Here is a 24,975-nt window from a genome sequence, read left to right as displayed (position 1 = left end):
CGACCCCATGGACTGCAGCACACCAGGCCTCCCTGTCCATTACCAACTCCCGGAGTTTACTCAAACTCATGTCCTTTGAGTCGGTGATGCCATCCAACCATCTCATCCTCTGTCGTCCCCTTCTCCTCCTGCCTTCAATCTTTCCTAGCATCAGGGTCTTTTCAAATGAATCAGTTCTTTGCATCAGGTGGCCAAAGTATTGGAGTTTCAGCTTCAGCATCAGTCCTTCCAGTGAATATTCAGGATTGATTTCCTTTAGGATGGACCGGTTGAATTTCCTTGCAGTCCAAGGGACTCTCAGGAGTCTTCTCCAGCACCACAGTTCAAAAGCATCAGTTCTTCAGTGCTCAGCTTTCTTTAAAGTCCAACTCTCACATTCATACATGACTACTGGAAAAGCCATAGCTTTGACTAGATGAACCTTTGTTGGCAAAGTAATGTCTCTGCTTTTTAATATGCTGTCTAGATTGGTCATAACTTTTGTTCCAAGAAGCAAGCGTCTTTTAATTTCATGGCTGCAGTCACCATCTTTAGTGATTTTGGAGCCCCCCAAAATAAAGTCTGTCACTGTTTCCACTATTTTCCCATCTATTGGCCATGAAGTGATGGGACCAGATGCCATGATAGTACCACCTGGGAAGCCCTAATTTATCTAATTGGAGGATAATTACTTCACAATATTGGTGATGATTTTTGCCATACATCAATATGACTTGGCTACAGGTATACATATAATCCCCCCATCCTGAAGCCCCCTCCACCTCCCTCCACACCCTATCCCTCTGGGTTGTCCCAGAGCACCAGCTTTGGATACAGTTCCTCCTACATTAAACACAATCTGGTCATCTATTTTACACATGGTAATGTGTATGCTTCCATGCTATTCTCTCAAATCATCCCACCTTCACCTTCTCCCACTCAGCCCAAAAGTCTGTTCTTTAGGTCTGTGTCTCCCTTGTTGCCCTGCATATAGGATCATTGGTACCATCTTTCTGAATTCCATATATATGTGTTAATATATAGTATTTGTCTTTTTCTTTCTGACTTACTTCCCTTTATATAGTGGGCTCCAGGTTCATCCACCTCATTAGAACAGGCTCAAATGCATTCCTTTTTATAGCCGAGTAGTATTCCATTGTGTATATATACCACAACTTCCTTATCCATTCTTCTGCCAATGGACATCTAATTTATAACCTTGTACAAACTTATCCCTATTTCCCTCATGTTCGTGTACTTCTACAACATCTGAACGTACACTCTAACAGCCTTTTCCCCTTCTGGTCTATGTTCCTAGCCACTTAAGGGTGGAGACAAAGTCTGTCACCTACACAATTATAGCTCCTTCATTTAGCACATTGTAAGTGTTCACTAAAGATTTTCCAAATGACTCAAGAAAAGTTCATTCAGAAACGTAGTCTACAGAGCTGATTACATTAAGAGAGAAGGACATTTCTCTACCCTTTGAGCTCAAACCCCAGACAGAGAAAGATCTAAATGGCCACACAGTACTGAGCTACATTCTCTGGTAGAGGCATAGGTAGAAGTCTGTGAGAGCACAGAGGAGGGAATAAGAACCACCATCTGGAGACTTCCCTGGTGGTCCCGTGGTTAAGATTGTGTGCCTCCAATGCAGGGGGCGTGTGTTTGACCCCTAGTGAGGGACCTAAGATCCCATATGCCATGTGGCACAGCCAAAAAAAAAAAACAAAACAAAACAAAATGAAAACAAAACAATGAAACAAAACTACCACCACCACCAACCACCTGGGAGATGCAGGGTGTGCAAAACTTGGATCTATCCTATACAACCTACCAGCTTCTTCCCTACATTCAAGTCTGCAGGGTGTCATGCTGATTCTCTGATAGCAAACAGGCAGGGGATGGAATTCCTCATGAGACAGCTAGGGAAGGGGGACAAGGAAAAAGAGGAGTTTGTCTTCTAATAAATTAGTTTGGCTCATAAAGAACTCGCCTGCCAATGCAGAAGACAGAGATGTGGTTTCTATCCCTGGGTCAGGAAAATCCCCTGGAGGAAAGCACAGCAACCCACTGCAGTATTCTTGCCTGGAGAATCCCATGGACAGGGGAGCCTAGTGGGCTACAGTCCAAAGGGTAGCAAAGAGTCGGACACGACTAAGGCCACTTAGCACACACACACAGGACACCCAAGTGGACTATTCTCTGCATAGGGTGAAATATTGAATTTGGGGTTCAAGAGAAAAATCAATCAGGGATAAAGCTGTAAATTTGGAAGCTATAGCATGAAAGCAATATTTGAAATTTTGGGGAAAAGTGAGAATGCCTATTCAAAAAAAAAAAAAAAAAAGAGGAGAAATATGCAGAGTGGAAGGGACAGAATGTGTGTGTGTATTTATAATCACTATGCTCCAAAGTTAATCCAGACTTTCTGTGCAGGAAGAGTCTGTCCTCAGAAATGCCAAAGCCCTCTATTGGTCAGGGTTGTCACAAGGCTTGACACCTCCTTCAGTGGGAACACTTACGGGGCTATAACATAAAAACTAAGTGGATAAGCCTGGATCATATTGCTGTCGGGGGTATATAGCCTTTTCTTTCGTTTAATGAAGAAAGTATTCTCTGGTTTTTCAGAAGCTAGATTTGTAACCAAACATACATTCTTAGGAGACAATAGTCTTATTCCTGGAAATATTTGTAAAATTTCATATAAACAAGACTGACATTTCTTGCATTTTAATTGCCTCTCTCTCAAACCCCTGTGATAGCAAAATGTTGTGTTTTTTATGAGGTTTTTCCCAGAGTACTAAATCTTGATATAATCAATACTATAGATGTTAACTATCTTCAGGCTGTCTGTAGTAAGTTTGAATTATTAGACTCCTCTGAGGTCTAGACTATTTTTCTTTCAGCTATCACTTACCATTTATCTATCCATCTATAGTATATAGACATTTTACAGGAATAGTTCTAGGTATGGAAATAAATTATGTGGCTGGTAGCAAAGATTGGTTGTTATAGCAAGGCTCCAGTGTATTACATTCAATAATCCTAACTGTGATAAAAGGAGAGAAAGAGATGGAGGAAGACTGTTCTTCTTAGCCTTACTGGTACCTTCTGGAAAGTGCCAGAAAAGACTCTATAATGGAACTGTGTTACCAGCGAGACTCTCATATCATGGGCACAGCATTTTGGGGAAGTAAAGGTGTGCTACAGATAGAAAGTCTATTAATTGAACACCTCAGTGCAACAGTTTCAGAAGCTATGGACAACCAGATTAACCATATTCTTATTTTTACAAATGCTTAGTGAGCATTTGTGAAACAAACATGTTAGCTTTTCCCCAGCCTCCTCCTTCCCCTCCCTCCTTTCTCCCTCTATGACTTTGCTCCACAAAGGACTGGGAACAGATGAGATAAAAATGCTCATGTTAACAAAGGAAATGAAACTGAGGGGAAATGTAAATAACAGTAAAAATTTAATACCAGGGAAATGAAAACTACACATTCCAAGATGACAAAGTTTCAGCCTAGTTGTTACAACTGAGCCTCAAGTGGGGTCTGAATTTTCTGGAAAGTGAAATAAGAAGGAAGACACGAATGGCTGCTTAATTCTGATTATTAAAGAAAAGGAAGTTAGAGTAGTTTTTCAAGAGAAGCCAAATTACCCCATCCTATGATGTTTTAAGTCTTATGGGAATACTAGGCATTTAAAGTTTTCATTTATTCTTCACAAGAAGTTAGGTATTATTTTAAATGACTTTCAAGTTAAGAAAATTGGGCACAAACATAAAACTGTTTAAAGTTGTACTGGTGATAAACATTGGTGTCAGGATTCAAACCTAGGTCATTTGATTCTGGTTCTAGAATGTTACTGCTGTTTTCATAGCTTTCCCCTCCTCTGGAAACATCTAGCGCTTCCTACTTTATATCAGAGATACATTCTTAAAAATTCTTTATGAAAGAATATCTATAGAGGCGATATATATACATAAATATATATGTTTATATTATTCCTATGTATATATCACACATTTATATATATATATATATATATATATATATATATATATATATATACTTTATCTATCCATGTTATCCTACTTTATATTATAAATGTAGTCCTGAAATTTCTTTGTGAAATCAATCTAACAAATATAAGTGTGTGTGTGTGTATGAAAGTGAAAGTGAAAGTTGCTCAGTAGTATTCGAATCTTTGCAACCCTATGGACTAAAAAGTCCATGGAATTCTCCATGCCAGAATACTGGAGTGGGTAGCCGTTCCCTTCTCCAGGGGATCTTCCCAATCCAGGGATCAAACCCAGGTCTCCCACATTGCAGGTGGATTCTTTACCAGCTGAGCCACCAGGAAAGCCCAAGCATATTGGAGTGGGTAGCCTATCCCTTCTCCAGGGGATCTTCCCAACCCAGGGATTGAACCCAGGTCTCCCACATTGCAGGCGGATTCTTTACCACTGCACCACTTGGGAAACCAATAATGTGTTATCTCTGGTCATCAACTGGTGTTTGTATTTATTGCCTGGCTGACAGGGCCTAGGAGATAGGGAAGGCAGCAGGCAGTGTGAGAGGCTGAGAACAAAGAGCAAGGTGCCTCCTAGCGGTGTATCTGGGGAGTCCTGTCTCACTTGTCAGTAGCCCTAAAGCAGCCTGGGAGAGCCTCACAGCCTGATGGTGCTACAAGCTATCTTTTAACCAACATTAACATTTGTTTCATCTTTCTGAAAAAAAATTTTATAACCTCCTTGAATGAATAAAAAACTTAGGGAAGGTTCTTTTAAAATGAGATAGAGAAGCTGAAGAGATATTGTGGTCATGTAGAAAAGACTAAAATAGGATATAAAAAATCTCTTTATTCCAACTGCTTTGCATCCATGATGCTCAGTTGTGTCTGACTTTTTGTGACCACATGGACCATAGCCCACCAGGCTCCTCTGTCCATGGGCTTCTCCAGGCAGGAACACTGGAGTAGGTAACCTTTTCGTCCTTCAGGAAGCATTTTCTTGCATCTGTATGTTCCTTCATCCTAGATTCTTTTGAAGCAAATCTTTGACATGATTTTATTTTATCTGTCAGTACAACATTGAAGCCTCTTAACAGAGGAGGTGTCCTGGTTCAAAGTTGTCATCACTCAAAATGCTCCAAGTTCTACCTTCTCAATGGACAGAAGAGTACAGTAAGTCCCCCACATACGAACCTTCAAGTTATGAGCTTTCAAAAATGAGAACGTATCTCACTGGATTGTTTTTCTAAGAGGGCAGATAGAATTGAATCTAGCAAGGAACAAGAACCTGTGCCATCAACTTCAGGAGTGAATGATATTGCAGTTCGCCCTCCGTCTCCTATTGCTGACGATCCTTCAGCTCTACCATTCCCACCTCCTCTTCCAGTCAGTAACTCTTCTTGCCTTTTCACTTGATGCCAGCCCTTGTATGCCAGTTGTTGTACTGTGCTACTCTACTTTTCAAAGTTCTATACTGTAAGATTAAAAATATTTTAGTTTTTGTTTGCTTCTTATGTATTATTTGTCTGAAAAGTATCATAAACCTATTCACCACAGTACTATATAACTTATTATGTTAGTTGGGTACCTAGCCTAACTTTGACTTACAAACAAATTGGACTTACGAACATTCTCTCAGAAAAGAACTCGTTTGTATGTAGGCAACTTACTATATGACCTAAGGGACTGTTTTGCTGCCATGATCACAAGTGGTGATTCTGCTACTGATATTGAGATCCACACTTAGCCAGCTTGCTTCTGGGTTTTTTTTTTTTTTTTCACATTTGAGGAGAAAAACCAGGGATTTCTCTCTCCTGGAATAAATCATATCTGAACACTCATCATTCAGGAGGGCAGAACTTGCTGACTACCTGCAGGTTACCTCTGACTGCTCCCGTATGCTCTCCTGCTGCCTCTGATTCTATTAGCTGCCATAGTACACGAGCACATATTGCCATAATCTAGTGGATGTTTCTCTAAATGGGGTCCATAGACTCTTAGAAAGTCCATGGATAGGTCTTAGGAAGTCTGTGGTCCTCCCAAAATTACGTACAAAATTTTGTGTCAATGGGTGATGGATGCATTTTTATAGGGTCTCTAGCCTTCATAAGCTTCTCAAAGGGGCCTAAGAATCCTCCAAAATATTAAAACTGTGGCACTAATCTTTGAACCTGTGCCCAAGAGAGACACATCAGTTATTGGAGCAGATCACAGAGAGTAGGTCCACAAATGTGGGTAAGGTCCAACCCGAGGAGCTTGAAGCCAAGATTGTGCAAATGTTAGACAAGGAATAGGACTTAGGTTTCCATTTTGGTATCCTTGTAGATATCAGCAAGGGAAAGAATTTCAGCCAGAAATTGTTGAGAAACTTTTACTTAAACTTCCATGTGGACATTTAACCTGGTAGGACACAGACTCTAAAAGATTCTAATAGGGCACTTAAACGCTATGGTGAGCTAGTTCACATCATACTTCAGAAGACCACAGTGCTCACTGGCCTCTATTGGCAAATTTTTCTATTTATCTATAAGGAGTAGATATGATGGTACAAGTCATTGTAAAATAGAGGCACATAGTATTGAGTTTTTATTCTGAGATCAAGATGATTTTATTTATTTATTTTTAAATTTAAATTTATTTATTTTAATTGGAGGCTAATTACTTTACGATATTGTATTGGTTTTGCCATACATCAACATGAATCCGCCATGGGTATACACGTGCTCCCCATCTTGAACCCCCCTCCCACCTCCCTCCAAATTGTTTGTTAAATGACATAGATTGTGAAAATGGCCACAATCCTTCACTGTTCTCTGGTCCATAATCTATCTTTGTATTGTGACTTTGTGGCCTCTACCATCACAAGGTAGATTTTTTTTTTTAAACCATCTCCTTGAATCTTCACTGGCTTTGTGACTTCCTCTGGCAAATAAATGTAGTGGAAATAACAGGTTTTCAGTTCCAACTTGAGTCCCCAACAGGCCTTTCATATGATTTCTTTGTTCTCTCTGGAGCCCCCACCTCTGTTTACAGCGCTAGCTGGCTGGAAGGAGGCCAACTATATGCTTCAGAGATGCGTCAACTCTCTTGTCCTCGCTGATGGTCCCATGTATGAGAAAGAGCCCAGACAACATCAGCAAAGCCTCTGAACCTGACTGTCCCCACTGCTGCTGATTAAAGATGCATCAGAGCTCAGCTGAAATCTGAAGAACCATTCCGTTGATCCCAGACATTTTCTCACCCTCAGAATCCTGAGCTACCTCAAAGGTTTTTGTTTAAGCTATTCACCTGAGGGAGGGGTACCTGTTATACAGCATTAGTTAAGTCAACTACCAGGAATCACTTCTATTCAAAGTAGAATCACATTCTTAGATTTGAAAGAGATTTCAGTGCCTCAGCATGTTTGACATTCTTACATATCCCTGTATTTACTTCTTTACCGTGTTTTCAAGTGCTTGAGCTGTTTTCAGAAACTGTTTGTTGTTCTCCCCTTCTCTTCCCTTTGAATGGGGAGTTTCAGTGTTAGTCACATACACTGACTTCTCTAATTTTGTTTTCTTCCAAGTGCACTAGGAATTTTCATCTTCTATAAAGTGAAAAAATATTGGGTAGGCAGATAGTCTTTCGAACACATTGCTCAAACCAAGAAACCAGCTTTGAAAAAGAATCTGCCTGAAATGCAGGAGACCCAGGTTTGATCCCTGGACTGGGGAGATCCTCTGGAGAAGGAAATGGCAACCACTCCAGTATTCTTGCCTGGAGAATCCCATGGCCAGAGGAGGTTGGAGGGCTATTTTCCATAGGGTCACAAGAGTCAGACATAACTTAGCAACTAAATTATAACACCCTCCCACACACATATACACACATATACATATATATATGTATTACTGTGCTTATTTATTTATTTTGTTGAAAATTTCATTCCCCAAGTCATAATTTCAAAGTCATTTTGTTTGTAAGACAAAAGGTAAAATTAATGATTGGGAGTAAAAAGCATGCATTTATATAGCAAAATATTATCCTAGTGTGTACTCATAAGTATCAGTAAAACACTGATCAAAATGAAAGGATGATAGTAGAAACCATACCTTAAGCTCTTCATTCTAACAATCATGCCTTTATCTAGGGATTGAGTCTATAGATTTTGTGTCATATTTGAAGGCATTTGAATAACCTCAGATATGCAGATGACACTACCCTTATGGCAGAAAGTGAGGAGGAACTAAAAAGCCTCTTGATGAAAGTGAAAGAGGAGAGTGAAAAAATTGGCTTAAAGCTCAACATTCAGAAAACGAAGATCATGGCATCTGGTCCCATCACTTCATGGCAAATAGATGGGGAAACAGTGGAAACAGTGTCAGACTTTATTTTTGGGGGCTCCAAAATCACTGCAGAGGGTGATTGCAGCCATGAAATTAAAAGACGCTTACTCCTCGGAAGGAAAGTTATGACCAACCTAGATAGCATATTGAAAAGCAGAGACATTACTTTGCCAACAAAGGTTCGTCTAGTCAAGGCTATGGTTTTTCCTGTGGTCATGTATGGATGTGAGAGTTGGACTGTGAAGAAAGCTGAGAGCTGAAGAATTGATGCTTTTGAACTGTGGTGTTGGAGAAGACTCTTGAGAGTCCCTTGGACTGCAAGGAGATCCAACCAGTCCATTCTAAAGGTGATCAGTCCTGGGTGTTCTTTGGAAGGACTGAGGCTAAAGCTGAAACTCCAATACTTTGGCCACCTCATGCGAAGAGTTGACTCATTGGAAAAGACCCTGATGCTGGAAGGGATTGGGGGCAGGAGGAGAAGGGGACGACAGAGGATGAGATGGCTGGATGGCATCACCGACTCGATGGACATAAGTTTGAGTGAACTCGGGGAGTTAGTGATGGACAGGGAAGCCTGGCGTTCTGCAATTCATGGGGTCGCAAAGAGTCGGACACGACTGAGCGACTGAGCTGAGGCTCCAAAAAACTAAGAACCACTGATTTAGTACAAAATGCTCCTCACAGTTTATTACTAGGTGTTTGAATAAATTTACCTTTTCCAGTGTTGACATAGCTGCAGCTTTTGTCTATATTTAAAAAAGAAAATTTGGCTATATCTTTCTGCTCTCATTGTTAAATAGTTGAAAAAACACCTAAAATTCCCTTTACTCACCCACAGATGCCTCTCTGAATACAAACAACTTGTGGATATTGGTCCTGGAGTCTGAAGCATTAGGAACACACACATTGGAGAGAAATGAAGATGGAAACAGTGAGGTTCAAATAACAGTAGTGCCAGAACCCCATTAAAGGGGAAAGAATGAAGTGTCTCAGCAAGTAGAAGACACAATTCCGCATTTTTATGCTTCATCTCAGATCAATGGGGGCTGTGCTCATCAGGTCTCACTTATACATTGTTCAAGTTTGTTTCCTAGCTAGATCCCAGTCTGATTCCATGCTTACTATCCCTCTGAGAAAGCCAAAAGCATAATTTTGAATTTTTATGTCTCTATGCCCTTAGGAGAGAAACCTTGAGATGAAGTTGGATGTACACAGGGAGTGAGCAACACCTGTGAAAGATGAGCTGCTAGGGATCCAGAATTGGGCCGGAAAACCTTCAGACAGCATTGCTGATCAGATACCTGTGAGAGGAAAGTTGGAAGGCAGCAGACTTGGGAGATAGAGCCTATACTATGATGCAAATCAGAGTTTCAACAGTTCAAAGGAAGGTTTAAAGCCATCTCATTAAATGAGTTGTTCTCTGGCAGTTCAGTCGGTAAAGAAACTGCCTGCAACATGGGATACCTGGGTTTGATCCCTGGGTTGGCATGATCCCCTGGAGGAGGGCATGGTTACCCACTCCAATATTCTTGCCTGGAGAATCCCCATGGACAGAGAAACCTGGAGGGCTGCAGTCCATAGTCACAAAGAGTCAGACATTGAGTGACCAAGCACACACACATTAAAGGAATCCAGAACTACGCAGACCTAGCCAAACCTGCTGCTACTGCTGCTAAGTAGCTTCAGTCGTGTCCGACTCTGTGACACCCCATAGACAGCAGCCCACCGGGCTCCCCCGTCCCTGGGATTCTCCAGGCAAGAACACTGGAGTGGGTTGCCATTTCCTTCTCCAATGCAGGAAAGTGAAGAGTCAGAGTGAAGTCGCTCAGTTGTGTCCAACTCTTAGCGACCCCATGGACTGCAGCCCACCAGGCTCCTCCATCCATGGGATTTTCCAGGCAAAAGTACTGGGGTGGGGTGCCATTACCTTCTCCGCTAGCCAAACCTAGCTCCCTGTTATACTCAGTCATCAAAAAGGGGCTGTTTTAGAGGATCATAGCATTCAGTTGAAAGCTGAGACAGATCTGGTAACTATACTATTTGAAGCTGAAGGGCAAGTTCTTTGTTAAGGAGGGAGCTGGGTTATATATTTGCATAGCTACCATTTACAGGAATGAAGGATGTTTAGCCATTTCTAAAAAATCTTAAATAATTCAAGTAAATTAATGAATAACTTAATTGTTTTGCCCAAGGATTATTTTAAATGACAGATTTTTTAGTGTGCTTTTAAACTGTGATAGGGAAGCTGGGTAAAGAAAAATTTTAAAGATGCAACATAGCATTGTGGAAAAAGGATAGGATTATATACAGATGTGTGTCATGACCTCTTCAGATTCTTACTTTTTTTTTTCAGCAAATGTTTTGGAAGACCTTCCTGTATCTTAGAGACCTCACTAGGAAATGGAAATGTGGATGTAAAAAAATATAATTCCTCCAATGAACTTCACAGTCTAACTGAAGTGACTTAAAAGTCAGTAGTTACAAAACAAAGAACTAAATAATCATTATAAAGCTTGTTCTGCTTGCCATCTTCATTGCCAACATCAGCATCCTTATGGAGTCCTTGTCATGAGCTAGTTCCCGACTAAGCCTTCTAAATGCATGAACTCATTTAAACTTCTTATAAAAATTCTAACAGGTAGCTCAAAATATTTGTCAAACAGAAGAATAAAAGGAGGAGGAATTGGAGTCAGGGGGAGCACGAACCTTTCTAGGCAGAGGGAATAAAAATGAGAAGGCAGGAGAACAGGAGAACCATCAGATTCTGTCAGAGTCACCATCAACTTCATCTACCCATCATTTCCTGTGTCTCAAGCATAAATTCCATGTTTATAAGGAGTGCAGAATAGGAAAAAAAAAAATGGCAAATTAGGCAGATCTTGAAGAACTTTGAGTTCTAAGCCATCATATTTACCTTTTAAAAATTTTATATATTTTTTAATTGAAGTATAATTGCTTTACAGAATTTTGTTGTTTTCTTTCAAACCTCAACATAAATCAGCTATAGGTATACATATATTCCCTCCCTTTTGAACCTGCCTCCCATCTGCCTCCCCATCCCATCCATCTAGGTTGATGCATGATGATGAACCACTAAAGGGATTAAAGCTCTAGCTTCTTGTCTACCTCCTGGGTAATCTTACCCTCTCTCGGCTCTCAGGATTTTTATGCTTTAGTATAATGGCATGTCCACAGTGAGAAGACGACACACTGGTGCCATGTAAGTCTTCTGTAGTGCTGTAACTCCTACAGGGACAATACCTATGAGCTTGTTAGAAATTCTGATTATCCACCCCTAGTTCAAATGTACTGAATCTGACTCGACCAGGGAAGGGTCCAGGGATTTGCACTTAACAAGCTCTCCAGGTAATCCTGATGCTCAACAAGCTTGAGAAGATCAGCTCTAAACCATAGCTATTTAAAGTGTCATGGTCTGCACTCACAAGTGCTGCCTCTGACCTCTTTCTGACGCCTAAGGAGGTCCAGATAGAAACTGAGGATAAGTGTTTAGAAACTGTTGAGTTCAATTCAGTTGCTCAGTCATGTCTGATTCTTTGCAACCCCATGGACTGCAGCACTCCAGGCTTCCCTGTCCATCACCAACTCCTGGAGCTTTCTCAAACTCATGTCCATCGAGTTGTTGATGCCATCCAACCATCTCATCCTCTGTCGTCCCCTTCGCCTCCTGCCTTCAATCTTCCCAGCATCAGGGTCTTTTCCAGTGAGTCAGTTCTTCCCATCAGGTGGCCAAAGTACTGGAGTTTCAGCTTCAGCATTAGTCCTTCCAATGAAATTTTTAAGCAACTAATAAAAAAAAGCTGACCACTGAAGAATTGATGCTTTCAAACTGTGGTGCTGGAGAAGACTGTTGAGAGTCCTTCGTCCAGTGAGGAGATCAAACCAGGCAATCCTAAAGGAAATCAACCCTAAATACTCATTAGAAGGACTAATACTGAAGCTCCAATACTTTGGCCACCTGATGCAAAGAGCTGGCCTATTGGAAAAGACTCTGATACTGGGAAGACTGAAGACAAAGGAGAAAAGGGCAGCAGAGAATCAAATGGTTAGATAGTATCACTGACTCAGTGGACATGAATGTGAGCAAAACAGTGAAGGACAGATGAGCCTGGCATGCTGCAGTCCATGGGGTCACAAAGAGTCAGACCTGACTTTAGTGACTGAGCAGCAAATAACAAAGCAACTAATCAGAAAGATCTTATGTTAGGTGACTCTAGTTTTGCATTTTTTGATGTCTTTGTAATTTCACTGTTCTGAATACATTTTTAATGGCATTTTACAAAAATCACAGTCTATGATGGATTGGATACACACAAATTGGCCCTCTGTGTCACAGAAGTGTGAGAATCAGTGTGCATTTAGCCATCATGGCTCTTTCCATTCCTTTTCAGTTTGGGTGTCCTGTTTATAGAGGACACTGAATACGCCACTTTGGGAAGGTAAATGTTAACTTCTCTTTCGCACCTTGTGTAAGCCATTATCATCCCCCAGGGCCCCCTGACTTCCTGCTTTGGGGCCACTTGACAAACGAGCCTATTTTTCCTGAGTGCTGTTGCTAGGGAGCAACTTGCTTCGTTACCAGCTCCTCACACTTCCCACTGATTTCACTGTTTTCCAGATGTGTTCAGACCCAGCGATTAAACAATAGATGAAAGAGGCCAGAAGGAAGGCATTTTACTGCAGTATGTTTTGACGGCGTCATCATAAACAGTTTTTGAATTGGTCTACTGAAGCAGAAAAAAATGTAGTTATTTCTCACACTGTGAAACTACCCGAAGTATTTAATTTTCATGGAAACAAAATACCTTTTAAAAATATCATTAGAAGTCTGTGAAAGTGCAATATCTTACTTCCAAGCTTTCTTTGGGGAGCTTTTGTGCTTTATAGTTTTGAGGGGGAGTCTCTAGTACTCTTCTGCTTTTGTTTAATAGACAATGAGCCATTTTCCAAAAGGAAAATAATTTCCTCAATGGAAAATAATTAAGTGAAATAAATAAATCCCTTACTTGTTACACACACACACACACAAAATCCATAAAGGTGATCAAAACATAATTTAGTGATGGAAGCTGACAAGTTGTTATGGCAACGAGAATCTGAAAGTACCTGGTTATGCTTGTGTGTTTTAGTTTCTTCCTCTCTGTCTTTAAAGAGAGGGAAAAAAATAAGTTGTCTTCCATCTGGTTTAATCACAGTGTTAAAATACCAACGTCAAATAAAATTATCTAATAAAGATAATTTCACATCTGTTTCAAGTCGAGTGATATTTGTTTCAAGTCGAGTGATATTTCACCTTAACAAGGAGTAAATACAATTATAGGGAAAAGTCTTTTAGGGGAAAAGAATGTGGTTATACATTATCATAAATTGCTAAAGAATCTTTTCAAGTATTTTGGACTTACTTTTAATCAGAATTATAGCAGCTATAATAGATTCATCTTGTCTTTTCTCTCTTTTTCCCACCTGGACCTGGAATCATGTTTGTGAGGTTTGGAGGTGGTATTCAGTCTTTTAATGCCCTCTACTTCAGTAGCCTCTGTCAGTTGTCTATGCAACAGTTTCTTGTTTTCAGCTCTAATTAAAAAGAAATAAGGCATCATTCTTTGGAACAGAAACTTTAAAAATATGTTTGTATCTTTAGACAGTAAGAATTTTATGAAAAGGTTTATTTTTACCTATTTGCTGCAGTCAGCAGCTATTTACTATCATAACATTCTCTTTATCATTATGGATTTGGAAGGTGAAATTATTATGAAGCATATTTGTGTGTGTGTGTGTGTATGTTCAGTTGCTAAGTCATGTCCAACTCTTGGTGGCCCCAAGGACTGTAGCATACCAGACTGTTCAGCCCCATGAACTGTATCCCAACAGGCATCTCTGTCCATGGAATTTTCCAGGCAAGAATAATGGAATGGTTTGCCATTTCCTACTCCAGGGGATCGTCCCCATTATGAAGCATATATTGGCAACCAAATAATAAAAGGGGCCGCAACCAGACTAGCTCCGTTGGCATCCATCTCTTCAGCTAGTAGAAATGGAAGCATTGTTTTTGTTTTTCCCAAAAGCAAGTTATGGATTTTTAGGGATATTCTGTCCTGGGTCCATAATGGAGGACTGACCCCACTGAGATGATTCTTGCTGCCTTGTTGTTCCAGACAGTCATCAAATGAGATGCTTTAGTAGCTTCATCAAAGAGGTATTGATCCAACATAAGCATCTCTAGATTCATTTCATATGCAGTCTATCTTGAGGAATCTTTAAGCTGTAAAGAGGTTAACCCATAGAAAAGTGTCTTTGTGGCTATTGTAGTTATACTCAGCTAAGGGTATTGGGAAGAATAATGTCACAATACAGTCAAATGACATGGCTGATCCATGATCAGTGTGCTTTCATTAGGAGTTACTCTGCTGATATTCCAATAAAAAGAGGTTCATTAAAGGGAAAGCTGAATGTACAGAAAAAGGCAATAAACAGATGCTGAGGATTTCCTTTAAATTTAGTCTGCCTAGGTGAGTACCGATAGCAATTTTTATTGATATCAAGAATTTATAAATTATATCAAGTAAGTGGGTGTGTTGGCACAAGCTATATAAATCAATTGTAAGAGAAATGGATAACTCTTCTCACACATACTAGAATTTGGAGTCTCAGCTTCCTTGGGAACAGAATCACTTGTGGAAAAAGCACTTCATTTATAAAGCAGTAGTTAATATATGTAGTGACATAGTAAATATGTAGTAAACCATGTAATTCAAAATCATCAGATTTATAAACTACTAGAAAACCATGAGTTACTTGGATCCTGGCTACTAGAATGACGCAAGTTTAACTAGGCACGGTTGCCAGGCTGGAAATATTTTCCAAAGAAGCTGAGAATTTGTAAACTCATTGTGGCAGTCTATCAGGATAGACCCTAGGTTCACAAAGCTGGCTTTGACCAAAGTTAGGTCAAATATTACTGTCCATTAGAGACCAAGAAGGATAACTGACTTAGCCTTTTAACTGTTACCCGACTATCAGTGGCAATCCTAGAAACCCAAAGCAAAATATCTTCTAAACCAACTGTCAGGAGCTCTACTCTTCTCTGAAACCCCTCATTAAAATAATTTGTCTTCACTTGGAATCATGTTTCTATGGTAGAAAATGGTTACTGAATTTTTAAAGATAATACTAGGCAGATTATTAATATTATCTTAATGCAGACAAACCTTTTTTTTCAGATTTTTTTTTTGGTACTAGATTGCCCAATAAAAGCATCTTCTTTGTCTATATCTCCGCTTTAAGGTAAATTTCCAAGCCAAGAGTGCTTGCTAAGAGAACACAGTTGGGTTATTTTTATGCTGGGGGCCCTAAGATAGTCCTAGGAAGTTTAGGAAAAACAGAAACGCCCCCCCCCCCCCGCCCCCCGCCACACACACACAACTCCCCTTATAGGGGGAGTATTACTGTGTAACAAAGTACCCCAAACTTACTTTCTGAAAGCAATACATATTCACTACCTTATCCTTTTTGAAGGTTGGAAATTCAGGGGTAACCAAACTGGTTTAGGATTGTAGTCAAGATGGTAGCGGGAACTGTGTAATCTGAGGCTTAACTGGGCTGTGTGTGTTAGTTGCTCAGTTGTGGCCAACTCTCTGCAACCCCACGGATTATAGCCTGCCAGGCTCCTCTGTCCATGGAATTCTCCAGGCAAGGATATTGGAGTGGGTAGCCATTCCCTCCTCCAGGGGATCTTCCCAGTGCAGGGATAGAACCTGGGTTTCCCACATTGCAGGTAGATTATTTACCATCTGAGCCACCAGGGAAGCCCTGACTGGGCCTGGAGCATCCATTTCAGAGATTGTCACTTACTTGGATGATGACAAGCACACTGTGCTCCTTGCTGGATATTGGCAGGAAGCTTTAGTTCCTCTCCACGTGAGCCCCACCACAGGGATGCTTGAGTATTATCATGACATGGTGACTGGCTTCCTTCCCTCAAGTGATCCAAGAGAAAGACCAGAGGAAGAACTCATATGCCTTTTAAGACTGAGTCTCAGAAGCATACATCCTCATATCTACCACATTCTATTTGTTGCTAGAAGCAAGTTGCTAATTATAGCCCAATTTCAAGGGGAGATGAAGGAATTAGTCCTCACCTCTCAAAGAAGTATCACTAACTTTTAGGTTATAATTTAGAGTCAGAAAGTTTGGAACTATCTGATCCTTTCTCTCAAGAAATTGATTTTGATGGACTTTCCTGGTGGATCAGTGGTAAAAAAGGGATTGACACAGGTTCTATCCCTGGTCTTGGAGGATTTCACATGCCTTGGAGCAATTAAGTGCATACGCCACAAGTACTGAGCCTGGGCTCTAAAGCCTGGGAGCTGCACATCCTAGAACCTGTGCTCTGCAACCAGAGACTAGTCCCCATTCAGCACAACTAGAGAAAACCCCACACAGCAACAAAGATCAGAAACAGCCAGAAAGAAAGAAAGGAAGGCCGGAAGGAAGAACGGAAGGAAGGATTATTAAAAAAAGAAAGAAATTGATCTTGAGATACAAGGAACACACAGACATGGCAGCAGAAGATACCAAGAAGATTTAGAAGCCAAGAGTTAGCAAAAATCCTGAGAGAGAGAAAATATATAGCACAGATGGTGAGATGGTGGGCTGGCAACCACCAATCTGCTTTTCGTCACTATAGTTTTGCTTTTTCTAGAATTTCACATAAATAGAAACATACAGTGTTTAGTCTTGGGTCTGGCTTCTTTCACTTAGCATAATGGTTTGGGATTCATCCATAATGTTACATATATCAATAATATTTTCCTTTTTAATTGCTGATTAATAACAATTATATGGATAGTTTGTTTATCTGTTCACCAGTTGAACATTTTGGTTGTTTTCATTTGGGGGTTATTATCAATTTATCAACTACGAATACTTGAATCTGACTCAGTGAACATATGTTTCATTTCTCTTGTGTAAATATCTGAGAGTAGATTGCTGGGTTTCGTGGAGAGTGTAGATGTAACTTTTAAACAAATTGCCGAACTGTTTACCAAAGGGGCTGTACCTTTTCCATTCGCATCATCACTGTATGAAAATTCCAGTTGCCCCATTCAGGCCATCATTTGATGCTGGAAACCTATTTTAACTTTGGCCATTTGAGTATGTTTTAATTTGTCTTTTTCTTATAACCAGTGATATTGAACATAGTCATGTATGTATTTTATTTACTAGGGCTGTCATAACACAATAACACAAACTTGGTTGCTTATGCTTAGTCATTCAGTCGTGTCCAACTCTTTGTGACCGTATGGACTGTAGCTCACCAGGCTCCTCTGTTCATGGGATTTCCCAGGCAAGAATGCTGGAGTGGGTTGCCACTCAAAGATCCAGGGGATTGTCCCAGCCCAGGGATGAAACCCGTGTTGCTGTGTCTCCTGCATTGCAGGCGGATTCTTTACCCGCTGAGCCACTGATATCACAATACACAAACTGGGTGGCTTAAACAGCATAAATTTATTTAAATATATTTTCTCACATATTTTGGCGAGTAGAAGTCCAAGACCAAAATGTCTGCGGGGCTAACTTCTTCTGAGACCTCTGTCCTTGGCTTGTAGTTGGTCATCTTCTCTGTTCTCTGTCTTCACATGGTCTTCCTCATATGTATGCTATGTCTTAATTGCCTCTCTTTACAAACATACTGATCAATTCTAATTAAGACCCCACCCTAATGACCTCAACTTAATCATCTCTTTAAAGACCCTATCTCTAAATACAGTCACATTCTGAGGTACTAGAGGTTAAGTCATCAACATAGAAAGAGAAAACAAAATTCAACTCATAATAGGTGCTTCAGACCAGATCAGATCAGATCAGTCGCTCAGTCGTGTCCAACTCTTTGCGACCCCATGAATCACAGCACGCCAGGCCTCCCTGTCCATCACCAACTCCCGGAGTTCACTCAGACTCATGTCCGTTGAGTCAGTGATGCCAGCCAGCCATCTCATCCTCTGTCGTCCCCTTTTCCTCTTGCCCCCAATCCCTCCCAGCATCAGAGTCTTTTCCAATGAGTCAACTCTTCGCATGAGGTGGCCAAAGTACTGGAGTTTCAGCTTTAGCCTCAGTCCTTCCAAAGAAATCCCAGGGCTGATCTCCTTCAGAATGGACTGGTTGGATCTCCTTGCAGTCCAAGGGACTCTCAAGAGTCTTCTCCAATACCACAGTTCAAAAGCATCAATTCTTCGGTGCTCAGCCTTCTTCACAGTCCAACTCTCACATCCATAAATGACCACAGGAAAAACCATAGCCTTGACTAGACGGACCTTTGTTGGCAAAGTAATGTCTCTGCTTTTGAATATGCTATCTAGGTTGGTCATAACTTTCCTTCCAAGGAGTAAGCATCTTTTTTAATTTTATAGCTGCAGTCACCATCTGCAGTGATTTTGGAGCCCAGAAAAATAAAGTCTGACACTGTTTCCACTGTTTCCCCATCTATTTGCCATGAAGTGATGGGACCAGATGCCATGATCTTCGTTTTCTGAATGTCGAGCTTTAAGCCAACTTTTTCACTCTCCACTTTCACCTTCATCAAGAGGCTTTTTAGTTCCTCTTCACTTTCTGCCATAAGGGTGGTGTCATCTGCATATCTGAGGTTATTGATATTTCTCCCAGCAATCTTGATTCCAGCTTGTGCTTCTTCCAGCCCAGCGTTTCTCATGATGTACTCTGCATATAATTTAAATAAGCAGGGTGACAATATACAGCCTTGATGTACTCCTTTTCCTATTTTGAACCAGTCCATTGTTCCATGTCCAGTTCTAACTGTTGCTTCCTGACCTGCATACAAATTTCTCAAGAGGCAGATCAGGTGGTCTGGTAGTCCCATCTCAGACAGCTGCGACGGGCGCGCTAAACGCGGCCGAGAGGAGCTACGCCACGTCCGAGGTCAGGGGCAGAAGCCGGGAGGACCCCATGCCGGAAGAGCGGCGACCAAGAGTAGTTACCCCACCTCCGAGGTCAGGGGCAGCGGCCGAGAGTGCCAGACTGCGACGGTGCAGGAACGGCCAAGAGAAGCTACCCCACGTCCGAGGTCAGAGGGGGCAGCCGAGAGGAGATACCCAGCATCGGAGGTCAGGGGCGGTGGGCGGGAGGAGCTACCCCACTCCGGAGGCCAGGGACGGTGGCCGGGAGGACCAACCCCACGCAGTGGCTGAGCGGGCACAGGAGGGCCTAGAGGAGCTATCCCACGTTGAAGGTCAGGAAGGGCTGCGGTGAGAAGATACCCCTAGTCCAAGGTAAGGAGCATTGGCTGCGCTTTGCTGGAGCAGCCGTGAAGACATACCCCATGCCCAAGGTAAGAGAAACCCAAGTAAGACGGTAGGTGTTGCAAGAGGGCATCAGAGGGCAGACACACTGAAACCATACTCACAGAAAACTAGTCAATCTAATCATACTAGGACCACAGCCTTGTCTAACTCAATGAAACTAAGCCATGCCTGTGGGACAACCCAAGATGGGCGGGTCATGGTGGAGAGGTCTGACAGAATGTGGTCCACTGGAGAAGGGAATGGCAAACCACTTCAGTGTTCTTGCCTTGAGAACCCCAAGAACAGTATGAAAATAGGTGCTTACTTTCCATTAAGGTGTATTATTTGAAGTGTCTATTCAAAATTTTTGTTTATTGGACCTTCAAAAACTGAATTGTAAGAGTTTCCTCTCATATTCTAGATACAAATCCTTTATAATATATAAAGTCTGTGAGTGTTTTTTCCATGTCTGTGGTTCCATTCCTCATTTTCCTAATCATGCCTTTTGAAGAACAAGTTTTCAATTTTGATATCTCATTTGACTTTTTTTTTTCTTTTGTGTTTTGTTCTTTGTGTCCTTTCTAAGAAATCTTTCCCTATCCAAGTTTGCAACTCCATTTTCTTCTGGAAATTTTATACTTTTAGTTCTTACCCAATGACTAAGATCCATTTCGGGCTTCCCCAGTGAGTCAGAAAGTAAAGAATCCACATGCAATGCAGCAGACACAGGAGATGCAGGTTCAACCCCTGAGTCAGGAAGATCACCTAGAGGAGGAAATGGCAATCCTTTCCAATATTCTTGCCTGGAAAATCACATAGACAGAGGAGCCCGAAAGGCTACAGTCCATGGGGTCACAAAGAGTTGGACATGACTTAGCATGTGGCACAAGATCTATTTTGATTATAGTGTAAGGTGACTACTGTGCTGTGTTTTATACATATATTTTCTAGGATCACTTGTTGAAAACACCATACTTTGCTCAGTTACATTATGAATTTTGTTGAAAATCAGTTGACAACATATGTGTGGGTTTCAGTATTGCATTGCAGTGATTACTATAACTTTGCGTTGAAATTAGATGGTCTGAATCCTCCAACTTTATTCTTCTCTTTAAAAAATTGGTTATTCTGAGTTCTTACATTCCAAATACCTTTTAGAATCAGCCTAACCATTTCAACATAGGTGGCATTTTGTTAAATCTGTGTATCAATTTGGAAAGATTTAACAAAACACTACAGAACATTCCCATCATAATCATGGTATATCTCTAATTTTATTTAGGTCTTCTCTAATTTTTTTTAGCAGTATCTTATCATATTCTATCTACAGATTTTCTAAATATTTTGTAATTTTTAACCCTAAATGCTCTAGTATTGATATTATTATAAATGATAGTTTAACATTTTAAATTTCCAGTTATTTGTTGTTATAAGAAATACAATTGACTTGTATATTAACCTTGACTCTTGCAAACTTGATAAATTTAGTTATTAGAGCCAATATCTTTTTTAAGATACCTTTGGGATTTCTGTGTGAAAAACTATGTCCTTGAATAGAACCAGTTTTACTTCTTCCTTTCTTCTGCCTTTTATTTTTCCTTCTTGCTCTTACAAGATCTCAGTTTAATACTGAATATAAGTGATGCATTTGGATATACATGCCTCGTCCCTGGTTTAGAAGGAGTAACTGTTGTACCTTTGTGTATGCTATAGGTTTTTGTAGTTACCCTTTATCTGGGTGGAGAAGTTCCCCTTTATTCCTAGGATGTTGGGAGTTTGTCTTGAATGGGTACTGAATATTATCAAATATTATTTCTGCATCTACTGATATGGGCATATTGTTTTTATCTTTTAATTTGTTTATGAGTTCCTATTGTTGGATTCTTAAATTAACTTTGTTCTTTTGGATAAGCCCCACTTATTATGATGTACAATCCTGTCTTATATATTTTTCTTAAGGAATTTTTATACTTAGTCCTTAAGTGATATGACAAGAAAATTATAACCTAAAATCTTTGTGTGGTTTGATTATAGGGTAATTCTCATTGTAAAATAAGTTAAAGGACTTCCTTATGCACTTTCTTTGTATAGAATTGGTTTCCTTTATTCCTTTCCTTAAATGTTTGGAAAAATTAACCATTGATGTAAGTTGGGCCTGATGGGTATATTTTTTATTTGGGGTTTTTTTTTGGTGGGAAAGTGTTTAGTTAGTAATTTAATTTTTAAAATACATATAAGACTATTTATGTTAATTTATTTCTTCTGGAGTAAACTTTGGTGGTTATCTTTTAAGGAATTTATCCATTTCATCTCTGTAATAATAAATTTATTATATAATAATCAATTTATTCTCATAAGAGGATTCAAAATACTTCCTCTTATTCTTCCCAAGTCTGTGTTGTCAGTAGTGAGGTTCCCTCTTTCATGCTGATATTTTTCCTTATTAGTGAGGGTGCTGCTGCTGCTGCTGCCAAGTCGCTTCAGTCGTGTCCAAATCTGTGCGAGGGTAGAGGTTTGCTAATTGTATTTATCTTCTGGAATCAGCTTTTGGTTATATTGAGTTTTCTCAATTGTTCTTCTGTTTTTTGTTTGTTTGTTTGTTTTTTAAATTTCAAATCTTATTTGTATTTCTTCCCTCAATCTGTTTACTCTGGGTTAATTTGCTTTTTGTGAGTTTCTCATAGTTGAAACTTAAATCTTCACATTGAGGCCTTCTTTATTTCTAATATAAGCATATAGTGCTAAAGATTTCCTTCCTCTTACTACTTTAGATTCATTCCATAAATTTTGTATGTTGTGCCTTCATTATTTTTCCATTAAAATTATTTTCTAATTTTTATGTTTTTGTTCTTTATCTCATATTATTAAAAATTGTATCACTTAATTTCAACTCTTGGAGATTTTTCTGTCATTCTTTATTGATTTCTATTTAAATACACTGGTCAGAAACCACTTCCAATTTTTAAAAAATGAATTTAAACCCTCAGATTTATTGAGAAATGTATCATGACCCATAATTCATGTCTTGGTGGATATTCCAAATGTAGCTGGAAGGGATGTATGTATTATTGTGTTAGGGTTTAGTGTGATATGCTTGTGATTTCTTCTTGATAGATATGACATACTGGGTAAAAGGAACTGGTGCAAATGGACCTTTAGTAACATGCCCATGGGTTTTGTGTGTGGGGTGGAGAAGTGTTCTAGAGTCCTGTGATTAGGTCTCAGTCTTTTAGTGAGCCTCTGCCTTTGGGTTGTGAACTTCACAAGTGTTTCTCAGTTTTCTCTTCACTTCTTAGATGAGTCAGGATGGCTTGAGTGAACAGGATTTGGGTGGATCTTTTCTCCAGGTCAAATAGGCTCTGATGATACATCGTGTTAGGCTTTGGTTAACTAGTCTCCCCTAATGGCAGGCAATGTTAGGAGAAAGAGTGCTCTGATGTATTTCAAAATACAGAAGAAGGGTTCTCTTCTGTTCCTTCTTCTGGAAGCTCAAGAATATTTTTTTCTAAAACTTCCCTAGGAATCTGATCAAGCTCCTAAAGGAGCTCACAATATTGTACCCTTCCCTTGTCCCATGACAGGTCTTTTGAAGTTTTTTTTTTAACTGTCATGTTGTCTGCTCTGATATTTCAGCACTTTGTCAATTGCAGTTAAGGTCTTCCTACCCTGGCCCTGGTTCCTGCAGTTGTTTCTGCTGGTGAGTCTTTCTGCTCCAGGAAGAAAAGAAAATGCAAAAAAGCAAAATGGCTGTCTAGGGAGGCCTTACAAATAGCTGTGAAAAGAAGAGGAGCGAAAAGCAAAGGAGAAAAGGAAAGATATAAACATCTGAATGCAGAGTTCCAAAGAATAGCAAGAAGAGATAAGAAAGCCTTCTTCAGCGATCAATGCAAAGAAATAGAGGAAAAAAACAGAATGGGAAAGACTAGGGATCTCTTCAAGAAAATCAGAGATACCAAAGGAATATTTCATGCAAAGATGAGCTCGATAAAGGACAGAAATGGTATGGACCTAACAGAAGCAGAAGATATTAAGAAGAGAGGGCAAGAATACACAGAAGAACTGTACAAAAAAGATCTTCACGACCCAGATAATCACGATGGTGTGATCACTGACCTAGAGCCAGACATCCTGGAATGTGAAGTCAAGTGGGCCCTAGAAAGCATCACTACAAACAAAGCTAGTGGAGGTGATGGAATTCCGGTTGAGCTATTCCAAATCCTGAAAGATGATGCTGTGACAGTGCTGCACTCAACATGCCAGCAAATTTGGAAAACTTAGCAGTGGCCACAGGACTGGAAAAGGTCAGTTTTCATTCCAATCCCAAAAAAAGGCAATGCTAAAGAATGCTCAAACTACCACACAGTTGCACTCATCTCACACGCTAATAAAGTAATGCTCAAAATTCTCAAGCCAGGCTTCAGCAATACGTGAACCATGAACTTCCTGATGTTCAAGCTGGTTTTAGAAAAGGCAAAGGAACCAGAGATCAAATTGCCAACATCCGCTGGATCATAGAAAAAGCAAGAGAGTTCCAGAGAAAACATCTATTTCTGCTTTATTGACTATGCCAAAGCCTTTGACTGTGTGGATCACAATAAACTGTGGAAAATTCTGAAAGAGATGGAAACACCAGACCACCTGACCTGCCTCTTGAGAAATCTGTATGCAGGTCAGGAAGCAACAGTTAGAACTGGACATGGAACAACAGACTGGTTCCAAATAGGAAGAGGAGTACGTCAAGGCTGTATATTGTCACCCTGTTTATTTAACTTATATACAGAGTACATCATGAGAAATGCTGGACTGGAAGAAGCACAAGCTGGAATCAAGATTGCTGGGAGAAATATCAATAACCTCAGATATGCAGATGATACCACCGTATGGCAGAAAGTGAGAGGAACTGAAAAGCCTCTTGATGAAAGTGAAAGTAGAGAGTGAAAAAGTTGGCTTAAAGCTCAACATTCAGAAAACGAAGATCATGGCATCTGGTCCCATCACTTCATGGGAAATAGATGGGGAAACAGTGGAAACAGTGTCAGACTTTATTTTTCTGGTCTCCAAAATCACTGCAGATGGTGACTGCAGCCATGAAATTAAAAGACGCTTACTCCTTGGAAGGAAAGTTATGACCAACCTAGATAGCATATTCAAAAGCAGAGACATTACTTTGCCAACAAAGGTTCGTCTAGTCAAGGCTATGGTGTTTCCTGTGGTCATGTATGGATGTTAGAGTTGGACTGTGAAGAAGGCTGAGCACTGAAGAATTGATGCTTTTGAACTGTGGTGTTGGAGAAGATTCTTGAGAGTCCCTTGGACTGCAAAGAGATCCAACCAGTCCA

The sequence above is a fragment of the Bos javanicus genome, chromosome 12 (genome assembly GCF_032452875.1).
Source record: "Bos javanicus breed banteng chromosome 12, ARS-OSU_banteng_1.0, whole genome shotgun sequence".
NCBI classification, from domain to species: Eukaryota; Metazoa; Chordata; class Mammalia; order Artiodactyla; family Bovidae; genus Bos; species Bos javanicus.
Note: the sequence above shows the minus strand (reverse complement) of the source record.